The sequence below is a fragment of the Venturia canescens genome, chromosome 3 (assembly GCF_019457755.1).
Source record: "Venturia canescens isolate UGA chromosome 3, ASM1945775v1, whole genome shotgun sequence".
NCBI classification, from domain to species: domain Eukaryota; kingdom Metazoa; phylum Arthropoda; class Insecta; order Hymenoptera; family Ichneumonidae; genus Venturia; species Venturia canescens.
Genome location: NC_057423.1, coordinates 14,442,835 through 14,455,270, shown reverse-complemented (window position 1 = coordinate 14,455,270; position 12,436 = coordinate 14,442,835). Strand labels below are relative to the sequence as shown.

The window sequence follows — 12,436 nt, the reverse complement described above, 5'->3', positions numbered from 1 at the left end:
TTCCAAACTCTCTTGTTTTTTCATGCCATATAATGTTTTCACTATCATCATAAACGACTAATCTCCCTCTCAAAGACTTTCATTCAATCGGTTCAAGTTCTCGACACTTTATCTCGTCTCTTCTATGCTCTTCCATCGGCACCGCAGTCTTCGAAATTTTCGTAAATTATCTAAAATCTTCCGGAACATTCGTACAAACGATTACACGTTTTGTATAAAAAACAGAGAATCCAAATGTCAAACCATTTACTTCGATGACGAATTGCGATTTCTACTACTACCAATAGTTGACAGTTTTTTTAAGAATTTCTATCGAAAAATGTGCATGTGTGGAGTTTTGTTTATTTTTTTTGTAATAATCTACTTTTTTTTTTTAAATGGCTTCCGATTCGTCAAAATGAATCGATGCACAGCCTGAAGTTCATATAAATTGATTTTAATATTCGTATGATATATTCATATTCGCTACTCGTTATTAGAACGCTTGTTTATTCCCGCGAGTTGGCCTGCGCGCGCGAGAGCACACCGAAGAGCTGTGTAAATCGTATTAGGGATTATTGCACGATCAAAAATATCCCCGGCCGGGATAATCCTCCGAGTTGGCGTTACGGTGTGAGAATAGCATTAACTCTCACAATCCACCTCGTTCAGTATCGGTGTACGTGGATATTATCACATTCACGTGTTCATTTTACTCTGCCATTATGTACGAATTTATACGGATCCATAATACACACGAGGCTTTCCATTCCGAAACGCGATTCACCATTTTTACCGTGTTTTCCTCTCGCACCGACGAATATGCAAATAAAACGACATTATTGGAAATGGTTCAAACGAGTTTCATACCCACTCGGATGTGAATATATCGCACAAGACGTTGTGCGATGATGAGTGTCGATGAGGCCGAATGGAAAATATTGTGAAAAATTTGGTTTCGACCACAATTTATTATGTCGTGGAACGTCTCGTACATGCAAAAACCCTTTGTACGTCGGAACCGCCCAATTTTCGATCTCGATGCTTTATTAAGCGTGAACTAAATTTGCGTATGGTTGCCTATTGAACTTTAATCTCTACACTCGATTTTTTCAAATCACAAGTAAAGTATTTTCAAAAGATTTTTCGGTTCGAGTGAATACACAAGATCGTTAATTCCATTCGGATGCAAATGTCGAGAATTATTTACGTCAGAGACGAATATCAGGAGCACCGTAACACAATTTCGTTTCTCTTTCTCCTATGGTCGTTACAATTTATTTTTCGATGCACTGGAACCCATTCGCTCCCTCTCTATATCCCCGCGCCGATTTTTCTCAAGTTTTGCAAGTTTTATGTTATCTAACCCCAATCTAATCAAATGGCGAAGATGGAAAAATGTTCGGTCACTTTCCACCTGAAAACTTGACCAAACAAAACGAAACCGCGTCATGAACGCGGACCTTTGGCGCATGTTTGGCTCATAAGACGGTTTAACACCCAGAATTAACATGAAAATAAATCAATTTCCTTCGTTTACCATGAAGTTTCGATGCGATTTTCAATTCTTCGATATCGAATAAAACATTCAATAGTAAGATAATTGAATTTCTTCAATTTCTGAAAAATTACTATTTCTTACGAACATTTTAAACTGCGAGCATTTGTACCGACGTAAGAATCGCCGAAACCATTCGGGAACTTGTAATATCATCGGAAATCTTGTTTTCTTGTCGATCCACAAAGATCGCATAGATGACATGCAATTTTGTTGCATCGCAAAAATTTCTCCGTAGGGCATGCAAGAAAAATATATGTGAATGATGTTTTAAGGCGCAATCGTATTTCTTTCTTATGCAGAATAACGAATGCTCGTGTATAGATAGCGTGCTCAGGGATTAAAAGTCTCTGCTATAGCGTTACGTAGCTTAGTATGCATTAAGAAATTGTATATATCTATGGATATATATACGAATACAGAACATCGTGAAGGGTATTGTACGTACATGCGAAGACGAGAGAACGAGCACGGCGCGAGAGAGAGAGACGGTCAGCCCGGAGGCTTAAGGCAACTAACAAGATTAGCCTAAGACGTCGAGTCCGCATACCCCGAGGATTACACATTATGTATTCACCCGATGTGTATTGAGAGATCTAGTTTTCTTGCGGGCCAAGGCGCGTGGATCTGAGACGTCCAATTTAGTGCGCGAGATCGATGTTTCTTTTTGATCACGATCGAATGCGAGCAGGTTTGTTCGTTCATGAATCTTGGTTGTCGAGAAATGAAAGAATTGACCAATTTTCGAAAGTAAACGTTCCACGAATAAAAACGAACGCTTCGCACTCTTTTCACTCGACTTTTTATCTCTCACTAATCAATGTTTGCATTGTCTTTGATTCGTCGCTCTCTCCATAACATTGTAACGTACCAAAGTGCCACTCGTATCTCGGATCGTTGTAAGGAAAAAAAAGCGAAGGCGCAGCTTAACGCACGCCGAGAAAAAGCACGAGAGATAGCCACAGGCGAGAAGAGTCTTTTAGAGAGCGAAGGGAGCGAAGAAAACGAAGGGGGCAAAAATGAGAAAGAACAAGGGGGAGGGAAGAGGAAGCGTAAACGCAGCGAAGATCGCGCGAAATGCCAACGGGGGACCGTTATCTCTCAGTCCACTGGTACACTCTATTTCGAGTCAAGATACAAGGAAGAGCGAGAAAGAGGGGAAGAGCAAGAGAGGACCGAGACTGCTGCGAGCCGCGGAGAGCACGGGTTTTAATGTCTTTTCTTGTGTTTTGATTAAGAGGCAAGGAACCTTAACCGAGAGATGGAAAGTAGGGAAAATGGGAAAGAAGATGAGACGAGTCGTTCCCTTTCTCTTACATGTACGCATAGCCACCACGGAGAAAAGGGGATAAAAGAGATATCAGCCGAGCGAGTGACAGCCAGTAGAAAACGCTACGCTTTGAGTAATTGTCGACTTACGCTTGTTGGGACGTCAAAAGCTGCTCGACCATTTTCCCTCGACTGGTCTCCTTCCCATTTTATCTCTTTTTCGCTATATCTGGCTTCTCCTCGTTGAGAATCGCACCAAAAATCCAGATAAGCCGCAGGCTGTATGCGAACCGAGATACATAGAGACGAGCGGATTATAACTTGCCGAGGTGTCGAACGATTAGTCTGTACGGTTATGCCTTCAAGCTTCATCTCACAAGCTCGTAATGCTCCTCTTTATAATATTATTCAGCGTTAAATCATGTGACGCAATCACCAAACTCTCAATAATATTCATTCGATAATCCACCGAGACAATAATTCATCGTGTCTCCAAATTTTCCTTATTACAAGCTGGATAATATGTCGAGCCTTCGAATGTGCAGTCGCCACAAAAATGAAATTGCACGTTTGAAGCTGTTAAGGAAGTTGAAGCGATGTATATAGGACATCGTACGAAAAATACATTAGATTTTATTATTCCAAATGAATTAATTGAAAATTTATGTGAATCTTCTTGAACAGCGCTTAATTATGTGTGAAAAATTTGAAGAGGTTTCACCGCCTAGTAATCGAGATATTCATTGTTGAAAATGACAAGGTTAAACATGGGCTCTTATGGAAGCTTTCAAAAAATTGCAAACTTCAACAATAAATATCTCAATTTCACGACGGTGAATCATGCATCGGCATATCCCGCGAGAAGTTTAATACTGTCTTAAGCTTACTGTTTTAAAAATTTTTATGTGCAAAGTTGGAAAATCGTTTTAACATAAGATACGCTTCAACCTCCTTAAATTTTCGATGATAAACGTTGGCCAATTGTTTCAAGCGTTCATCCAGCATCCGTCTCGTAAGGGCATTTGTTGATTCAGTTGGAAATGAAAAAATAATTGGAAGTATGGAAATTTGATGACGGGAATGTTTCGCTAAGAATTCAAGAGAGGCACGAAGAGTAAGGGAGGAGGGAAGATCTGACGGGGTACGAGTAAGTGGTGGTTTTCGTAAAGGGGGAAATGCTCTGATGCGATTTCACGCTGGATTTGCCTAAGATCTCCGCTAAGGAGCCCTTTAACCCCCCTGCGCATCGCGCTCTGCAACGAAAGATAGAGAGGAATTGCTGCGGAGGAAAAGAGAGAGCGAGAGGGAGAGGGAGTCAAGTCTTCTCTTTGGGTATTCGCGAATACTCTACGCCAAGGAGTGCAAACTTCCATCCTGCTTCTCCATACACAAGCCGGAACAGGCAAGACAGAACCGACGGTTTAGAGCGAATTCTCTATCCACTCGCTTCAAAGATCTTCGTCTTTTCCGGCCATCCTCATCTCGAGCCAGAGGTCACCACAGCAGCCCGGTACCAACGGAAAACCCACAAGATTACGACTCAATAATTCCTGCCTTACGAAGTCTCTCTTCGCGCGGCCCGAACGTTCCAGCAACGTTGGAATGTCTTTTAAAGTTGTCAAAAATAAATAAATTTATACTCACTACTTTAGCATCGGCAACCTGCTCGAGGCACATTAAGTGGCTGATGAATTAATCACGAGTACAGTCAACGGTAGAATCGACTATTCTTTCAATTTACCTGACGACTTTAGTCTCGGGATGGAGATATAAAAATTTCACCCAAAAAAGTTAATGCACACCTTGTAAAAAAATCATGAAATCGAAAAATTTCAATTGGAGGAGAATTTACGATTTTTTTCACTATCTCGTTTATCCAGGGAAAGGTCAGCTGAAATCCCCTTGTGGATTATATGCCTTTGGTTCCTTCGTTAAGCGCATCTCTGCTCTCTCCCTCGCTCTCTTTCTTTCTCTCTTCCGCAGCGTTTTCCCTTCTGCCCGCTTTAATGCAAAGATCTCCTGAATCCCTTGCGAAGGTTTGTACATGCAAACCCTGAAGAGATTCGAGCTAAGACGGCACACAGAATTCGCGAGTATAGCTGCTCGCCCACAACGGAATAGCCCTTGGGATTTACAACACGTCATGTCGACGTGGAGAGATCGCGCTTTCCTATCAAGTAACAACTAAAGCAGACAACATACCACAGGAAATGCTGACCAATATCTCTTCCAACTTCCGCTTGCGAGGATTATTTATCAAAATTTGGATGATTACCGCGTATCAACAAAACTCTAATTCGATAATAACTTTCCACGAATTATCGAGCATTATGGTCGAAGCAAATTTCCTGGACCCGGACGAATTTCGGTCCGAAGCTACAACTATTTCCTCTTGATCGCGAACATAGAAAAAAACCAACTGAATTTTCTTTCCAGTAGATGATCAAAAGCGATCCCGAAATTCCTGCAATTATCGGATTTTCATTTAGAGTTTTGGTAAGTGAAAGATTGCGCCACGGTTCGAAAATTCGAACATCCTCCAATCACAAGCGACACAGAACCTTATTAAGTTTTCAAAATACCGTTAATTTCATTTATTTAAGTTACTTTTCGAAAAATATGAAAGTATTGTTTTTCATCGATGAATTTTTCCCTTGGAAATGTTCCATCTTCGATCAATGAGGCTGCATCCTTTTCCCTCGAAGAGGCCTGTTCAGCAATACAAGGAGCAATAACTCGTTACCGAAAATCCCAAATTAAGCTCCTTAGCCGAGAAATTTACGAGACGTTTTCTCTTTCCACCCCAGAAGCACGAAGACCACCATCGTAACAGTGCCGTTGCGCACATCATCGCAAGCCCGCCAACCCTTTACCACTTTCGTGCTCGCTCCCTCTCTCTTCTTCTCTTTTTCTGTCGTTTGCCCTCATCTCTCTCGGTTCAGCAAAGTAATTTTAATCTCCGGATGCACGCACGTATAAAGGGCGCTTCTGGCCCGTAGAATTCGTATGAACCCTCTAATACATCTTATGTACAACCTCCTCCGCCAGTCTCCGGTCTCTTCGACATCCCTTGCTTCGTAACTGCGATCGTCTCACGTGTTCGCACACCACGATATCTCGAGAGTTCGCTCTTCTCGCCTCTTATTTACGGACGCTCGTGCTCCAACTCGCGCGCGTGTGTGTGCTCTGGATTTGTATATTCGAGAAAATTCAGTCACAGTTTAATGCATGTATCTCACTTTTGTGTACGGGCGACGCATGTGTTTAGATCATAAGACACGTGATACTCACGAATGATGGGTAGAAAGAGACAGAGGAAAATAAGGGCAGAGAGGCTGAGGGAGGCAGTGAACGCAACACGTTCGCCTCTCTAGGACCTTCTCTCTTCTCTTATTCGCTCCACCTTGTATAAGAGCTTACCCTCTAAGCGTCTTAGACCAAGTTTTAACCCTTCCTTACCAATGCGTATTCGTACAGTTATACAACGCGTTGAACTTTATACACATATGAGTTTTCACAGCTAGAGAATTTCGGCTTTTTGCGTTATTACACGAAAAAAAGGCTCTACGGGTGACAACATTTTAGGTTTATTTTCGAAAGTCCTCTCGGATATGGAAACTGAAATTGACGGGATTTAGAATAATGTCGAATACCGGGAATTGGGCACACTAGATTCGAACGCAGCCGTTAAATACTGAGGAACTGTTTTGTCGTTAATTTTAGCGAAAAAATGAATTGTTTAATAAAGTCGTAACGATGGTTTTATTGCATTTCCGTACGGTAGAAATGGAAATGTCAACGTTGCGGAATCCTGGGATCGAGGTTGTCTACACATCCAGAATGATTCTCGCGTGTTCACAGTCCGAGACTCCTCGCGTGCATTCTAAGCTGCTCTCTGCTCAACGTTACGTTTCCTCTCTATCTCTTCCTTTCTCTCTCTCTCTCTCTCTTTCGAATCTCCGATTCTTCCGTTCCCTCTGCTGAACGTGAAAAGTAGACGCGTAAAAGAGCGCATGCTTTGCCTCACAAGGGAAAGGGGGTGGTCGGCTGAAAGCACTAGATAAGACATAATGAGATAACCTTCCGGAGCTTATAAGATCACCGGCCACGCGACGAAACCTTCCAAATCCCATGCTAAGTTTAGCTTTAAGCAAAAGTTATTTCTCAACAATGTATCAACAAGCTCCAATGTACGTGATTGAAAAATACCAATGCAGCAAATGGCAGTGATGAAAATGATAAATTTATCATATTTCATTTCTTATTGTAGAGTTGAAAACAATATTATGTGGTAAGAAAAAAAGGAGCCTACGAACTGCAGCATATCTACACTCGTTAATGAGAAAAAGAAAAAAAAATTCAAAGACCGGAGTACCAAAGTATGAGGAAACTATTCCGATTAAGGATTTACTGGGAACGAAATGCAAAAGCGCAAATGAGGGGAAACCTGAGAGTGATAAAAGTCTCTTCGAAAGAGTTGGGACCCTTATCTTCCAAGTCTGACATCCGCCGGATCAGCCTCCAGATACTAGAACGCCCACGCTTTCCTTCTCTCTCGTCCTCTCGCTCAAAAGCGTTTGCGATTAGGATATAGACTCGCTCTCGAACCGGAAATGAGCTAATTTAGAGCGTGTTCGAAAAAACTCTTCAACGACTTTGTAGTACATTCTTTTTTCGAGACACATTTGAATCTTTCATCGCCGCTTATGGATGACAGGAAATAGATCATTGTTTATCTAGAAATATAATCCAGTGCACTCGTTAAATTTATTTTCAAAAAATTATATCATCTAAAATATACTTGAAAAATATTTCTGGAAGAAAGTCTGATAAATATTTAAAAATTCGTATACAATTCAAGATTGATTTTTTTTTTCATTTATTGTGCTAATTCGATTTATATATACACGATGGTCGGGCGTTGCCTCGGAGGTCTCTGTACATTTATGGGATTTTTGAACAATGTTGCGGAATGTTTTTATTTGCCTTTAAGCTGTTTTTCTTTTTGTTTTCACGCCTTTAATTCAAGCTTGATTCCGTTTGTAATTATACATTTTTTGTTCGTCACAAAATTTGGAGATTTTTAAAAGATTTTAAGGTAAGTAGATAATGCAAGAGCCAGGCAGCGATGCACGTATGCTTATATCGTTGAAAAAGGTGTCTTTAACAAAAGTTTAGCAAGATGCTAGGCTCTTTGCTTGGGTGGATTATGAAGAAGAAGAGAAACCTTAGGACCTATAAATAATCCGTCGTGCTGCTTCGCCTACATTCCCATGTCCTCGTCACCACTCGCTCTCTTTCTCTCTCCCCCGTCCCTCGTCTTTTCTTTTTCTCTCACTTGCTCAGGTTGATTCTGCGTCTTCGTCGTGCTCGTAACTCTTGTTTTCGTTATGTACATGCGTGTGCATAAAACGTAAAACAGTACACATGTACGAGCAAAGCCGAAACGACCGGATCGAGATAACGATAAGGCCCGACAACTGCAGCAGCACTTTGCAATCTCGACATTGTATAGTTTAAAATACAAGCGTCATGTCGTATGCGATGTGCGCATATAATTATGAGCCAAGAGAGATCTCGAAGTCAACATTTTATCCCATCAGTTGTTACGTTTTTGTGGTGAATTCTTCAAGCTCAAAAACTCGAGCTCTGCTTCAACAAAACGATAATCTTATACAGCGTGGCCTCTTGAACAGTATTTTTGCTTTGTATAGTCTGGAAAATTAAGGGAGAGAAAAAGAGAAAAAATCGTACAATTTATGTCTTGCTCTCCGTCATTTTTAGTACATCTCTTATCCATTAAAAGACGCAAACCCAGTGGCAGAAATGGCAAGAGCCCGGCGAAAGAGACGAGGACGAGGAGATGGGCTCGTAGCGAGAGGGTAAGAAGTTAACCGTGTCGAAAAATATGTTCGAAACTTTTTATCTTGTATCAACACTGCTGGTATGCGAAAAAGAGCAAAAGAGGAGGAAGAGAACGCCACGAAGGTTTGAGCGTTGAATATCTCGTTTCGCTAATTTATCGGCCACCCTCACTGAATACCGAGACGTAAAAATTCGCGGTTTCGTGCTACGCTGAACCCCCCGATTTCGAATCACTCGTAACAAGTTTTCACTTTGGTCTCTGTGTTAAGCACGAAATTGATTTGGGAAAAGAAGCAATTCGTCCGTATTATCGTGCTGGTTGATCGGACTTTGCTGAAAAGCATAAAGAATGATAATCAATTTAAACGAGTTGGTGTCCTTGCTCGTACAGCGAGATGCAGAACAAAAAGGACAGCTCTAAAAATGGGATATATAAATAACAGACGAAAATGGACATGGACGAACCGAAAGGAAATGGCAACCCTCTAGAAAGCCAAGTCGACTTCGACTTTTGCTCGTCATAATAACACAGAAATAATAACACAGAGCCAAACGCTGGGAAAGAAAGATGATGGGTCGAGGGGTAGTCAGGATTTTCTCGTCGTTTTCAAGGGGTTTTTCCCGGATGGTCGCGCAGTGCTCTCTTTCACTTCTCACTTTTTGAGTTCTCGAGAAATGCGCGGAAAAGCTTATCTCTGGACGTGAACTGTCAAAGAACGAAAAGACGCGGTTTCTGTGAAGCTTCCGAAGCAACGGGCGTTTCCGTCGCGGCCCCAAGACCGAGCGACACGTTGTTCGACGAAGGGGTGAGGCGTAAGATAACCAGAGTGCGATACGAGAGAGACACTTCTTTGACCTCCAGAGCCAGAAATGAGAAATGTCTTTCCTCTCCTCGCTGCTTTTCGCCTCGTTACACTTTAGTTGCCACTTCTTCCCTTCCGTTTACCAAAAGAGTCCTTTAAGAAATCCCGCATTGGATTTTCGTCTATCATTATCTCAAGGAAATCTACGCGCAGCGAATCAATAATGCTGTATCACAAAACCAGCGAGCTGGTACTAATATAGATTTTATTCATAGAATGATTCGTTCAATGACGTATTGATAAAAAATCTCAAGGATAAGTCAACACATTAGTGCCTCCACTTAGGGGATGATCCTCAACGGAATCCGTAACACGGTGGATGATGTCAGAGAGCTCGGAGGGATTGAGCATCGTGCGACGTCCACACGCAGATCGAAGGTAGAGGCTCGTAATCGTGCGAGCAGCATGGAGCAGTCTCACATCTAAACCCAGGCGAATTACCTTGGTGCGCATGAGGGCGAGAGGAGAGGTGGAAAGTTAGGTGGTCTCGTGGCAAGCTGATCCCGACACAAAGACAGTGGGTTGATAGTCGTCGTTTTCGGTACTCAGCCTCTTCTCTCCCCTTAATGAAAACTATACGGTCTTGGGATTAAGGTAGCCACCGGTCAGCAGAGCTTGGGAACAAGGAACCAAAGAGAAAGACAAAAGTAAAGCGCACTGTATATAAGCGACGTCGAAGGTCGAAGGTTACTCTTCGGCATCCCCCTGAAGTCTCCTGCGACCCATCTTATGCTCAAGCTCTACCACTATTACTGGACCAGATCCAGCTGAAGAGATGCTGCAAGAGCTAACGAAAACCATGGATTTTCGTTGTTATACTCTCGCGCTCTACGCAGAGTCCGAGCTTTCCCTCTGCACGGAAGTTGAGGCATTAATACCTAATATAGTCGCTTCAAAGTAAATCCTTTGTTGGCCATCAACCTGGGCAGTCGGAGCGTCCATGATGCTGAGATCATCATATACCTCTGTATACGTGCAGTCTCTAGTACGTACCGTATATTGAGCATAAATAAACTCAAAGAAAACTTTGGTTAATGGATCTACGTAATCTACACCCGAGCAAAAACTGTCGATCCTTTCTTCGTCAACGGATGCATTTGACTTAAGTACTATTCATCTTTTCATCTGATATGTATGCATTTTTTACACGGCATGTCCAAGTCTCGTGAGACTCGACTTTAGCCGAAACTCGGATCTGAAGGATGCTGGTTCCATAAACAGAATATATTCTATTGTTGGTGGCTGTATAATGAGAAACGTTGCTAGTAACGATCCCATAAATATCTTTTGCAATATTGATATTTCGGACGACATTAATTTTTAAAATATAATGAAATCTTGCCGCAGACAGCTTCAACTAAACGTCTTAAATTTCAATACCAGTTGCAGCTCACTAATTTTCAAGTGTAGATTCAATTTTCATTTTTCTATTAGCCTTAATAGTTAATGTGTGCTAGAATTGGACAAAAATAGCTTTAGTAGCAAGTCTTGTTCATTTTCGTGCGTTAGAACTTTTCCGTGACCGTCATGGCCGTCATAAAATTATTTTTTCTGTAAAATCGTTATTTTACGATCCATGATTTTTAACCCTTAATAGTCATACGGGGTATACTGGACCCCGCCGTTTTTCGACCGACGATACCAAATCGAAATTTCGAGAAAATGGGACTTGTGGCGCCCTCGGTCGATAGTTCGAACCTTCGAGAAGAGAGCCTCATCGTTATTATTTGAAAGGGCCCGATAGTTTAGTTTTGGTAGTCGATCAAGTCAGACCGTGCGAAGATCTGAGGTCCGATCCACCCCAGTGTGACAAATTTAATTAATACTCTCTGAAAGCGTGATTTCTCAGGTTTATAGAACAAGTTGATTTTTTTTTTTTTTAATTGAAAATGACGATTTCTACATCAATTTTTGTGAAAAAAAGTCATTTTTCCTGCATTCTTTTCTTTGACATTTTTCTAATATTAAAAATAACACGAATAAAATAAAATCGTTATGGTCGTTTCTTAAAAGTTCAAAATACATTGCAGTATTTTTATTTTATTTTATTTTATTTTATTTTATTTTTTTTATTTTATTTTTTTTGCAGTTTTTCAATAATTTATCGTCCCCCAAAGTGAGTGGGGTACTTTGGACCCCGTGCGTGACTATATTACGACAGAAACTTGAGGTGTGACTAGTAAGGGTTAAACAAGATTAAAATGCTGTTAAACATGTTATCATAACGTTCGATGAACCCCACATTAGTGCGTCGATCTAGCGCCATAATGTTGCAATTGCGATGTAGTGAGCACGAGCATCGAGTTTCGCTCTTTGGCCACATTGTCGCGCACAGAAAAAAAAAGCATTTCCCGACCGGGATGCGCCACGCAGTAACGTCGCGCTGTAACGCAAAGAACGCAGGCGTATGATCTGGCAAACATAGCGTTTCTAACACAACAAAATATTACGCTATTCTAGCGTCATTATGGGTTTTTCGCAACGCCAAGTTTGGCTATCCGAGAATAGGCGTGCGAATATAAATTTTTTTTCTTTCTCAACGTTTGGTAATTGTTCCATCTCTCATTGATCTCGAACCATCGAAACTCCGCATTTCTCAACGATTAGAGATTTTTCGTAATACGTTTATTAGCGGCAAAGGCAAAGACTTTATTCCATTGATAAGGAGACTCCGATTCCAGCCGAGGGTTGATGATTCACCGAGCTCATGCTAGAAAGCACGAGGAGTAGAAAGGTCTTGGGATTACGATGTACCGGAGTGGGATATAGACTTCGCGGGACTTAAGTCAGGGTTAAACAAGGATCGAGACCATTGTGCCTGAGCGCAACGTTCGCCCATTGTCTCGGGTACTCTGAGAACGGGACAGACGAGTAGATCTGCATACGCTTAGCACAAGGGTTA

At 41.5% G+C, this 12,436-nt stretch overlaps 1 protein-coding gene across 1 annotated transcript in view; it reads left to right on the top strand.

Moving 5' to 3' along the window:
* The window catches only part of dve (SATB1_N and homeodomain domain-containing protein dve), a 42,507-nt gene that overhangs the window by 23,123 nt on the left and 6,948 nt on the right, over positions 1-12,436 (top strand). The window lies entirely within an intron of this gene.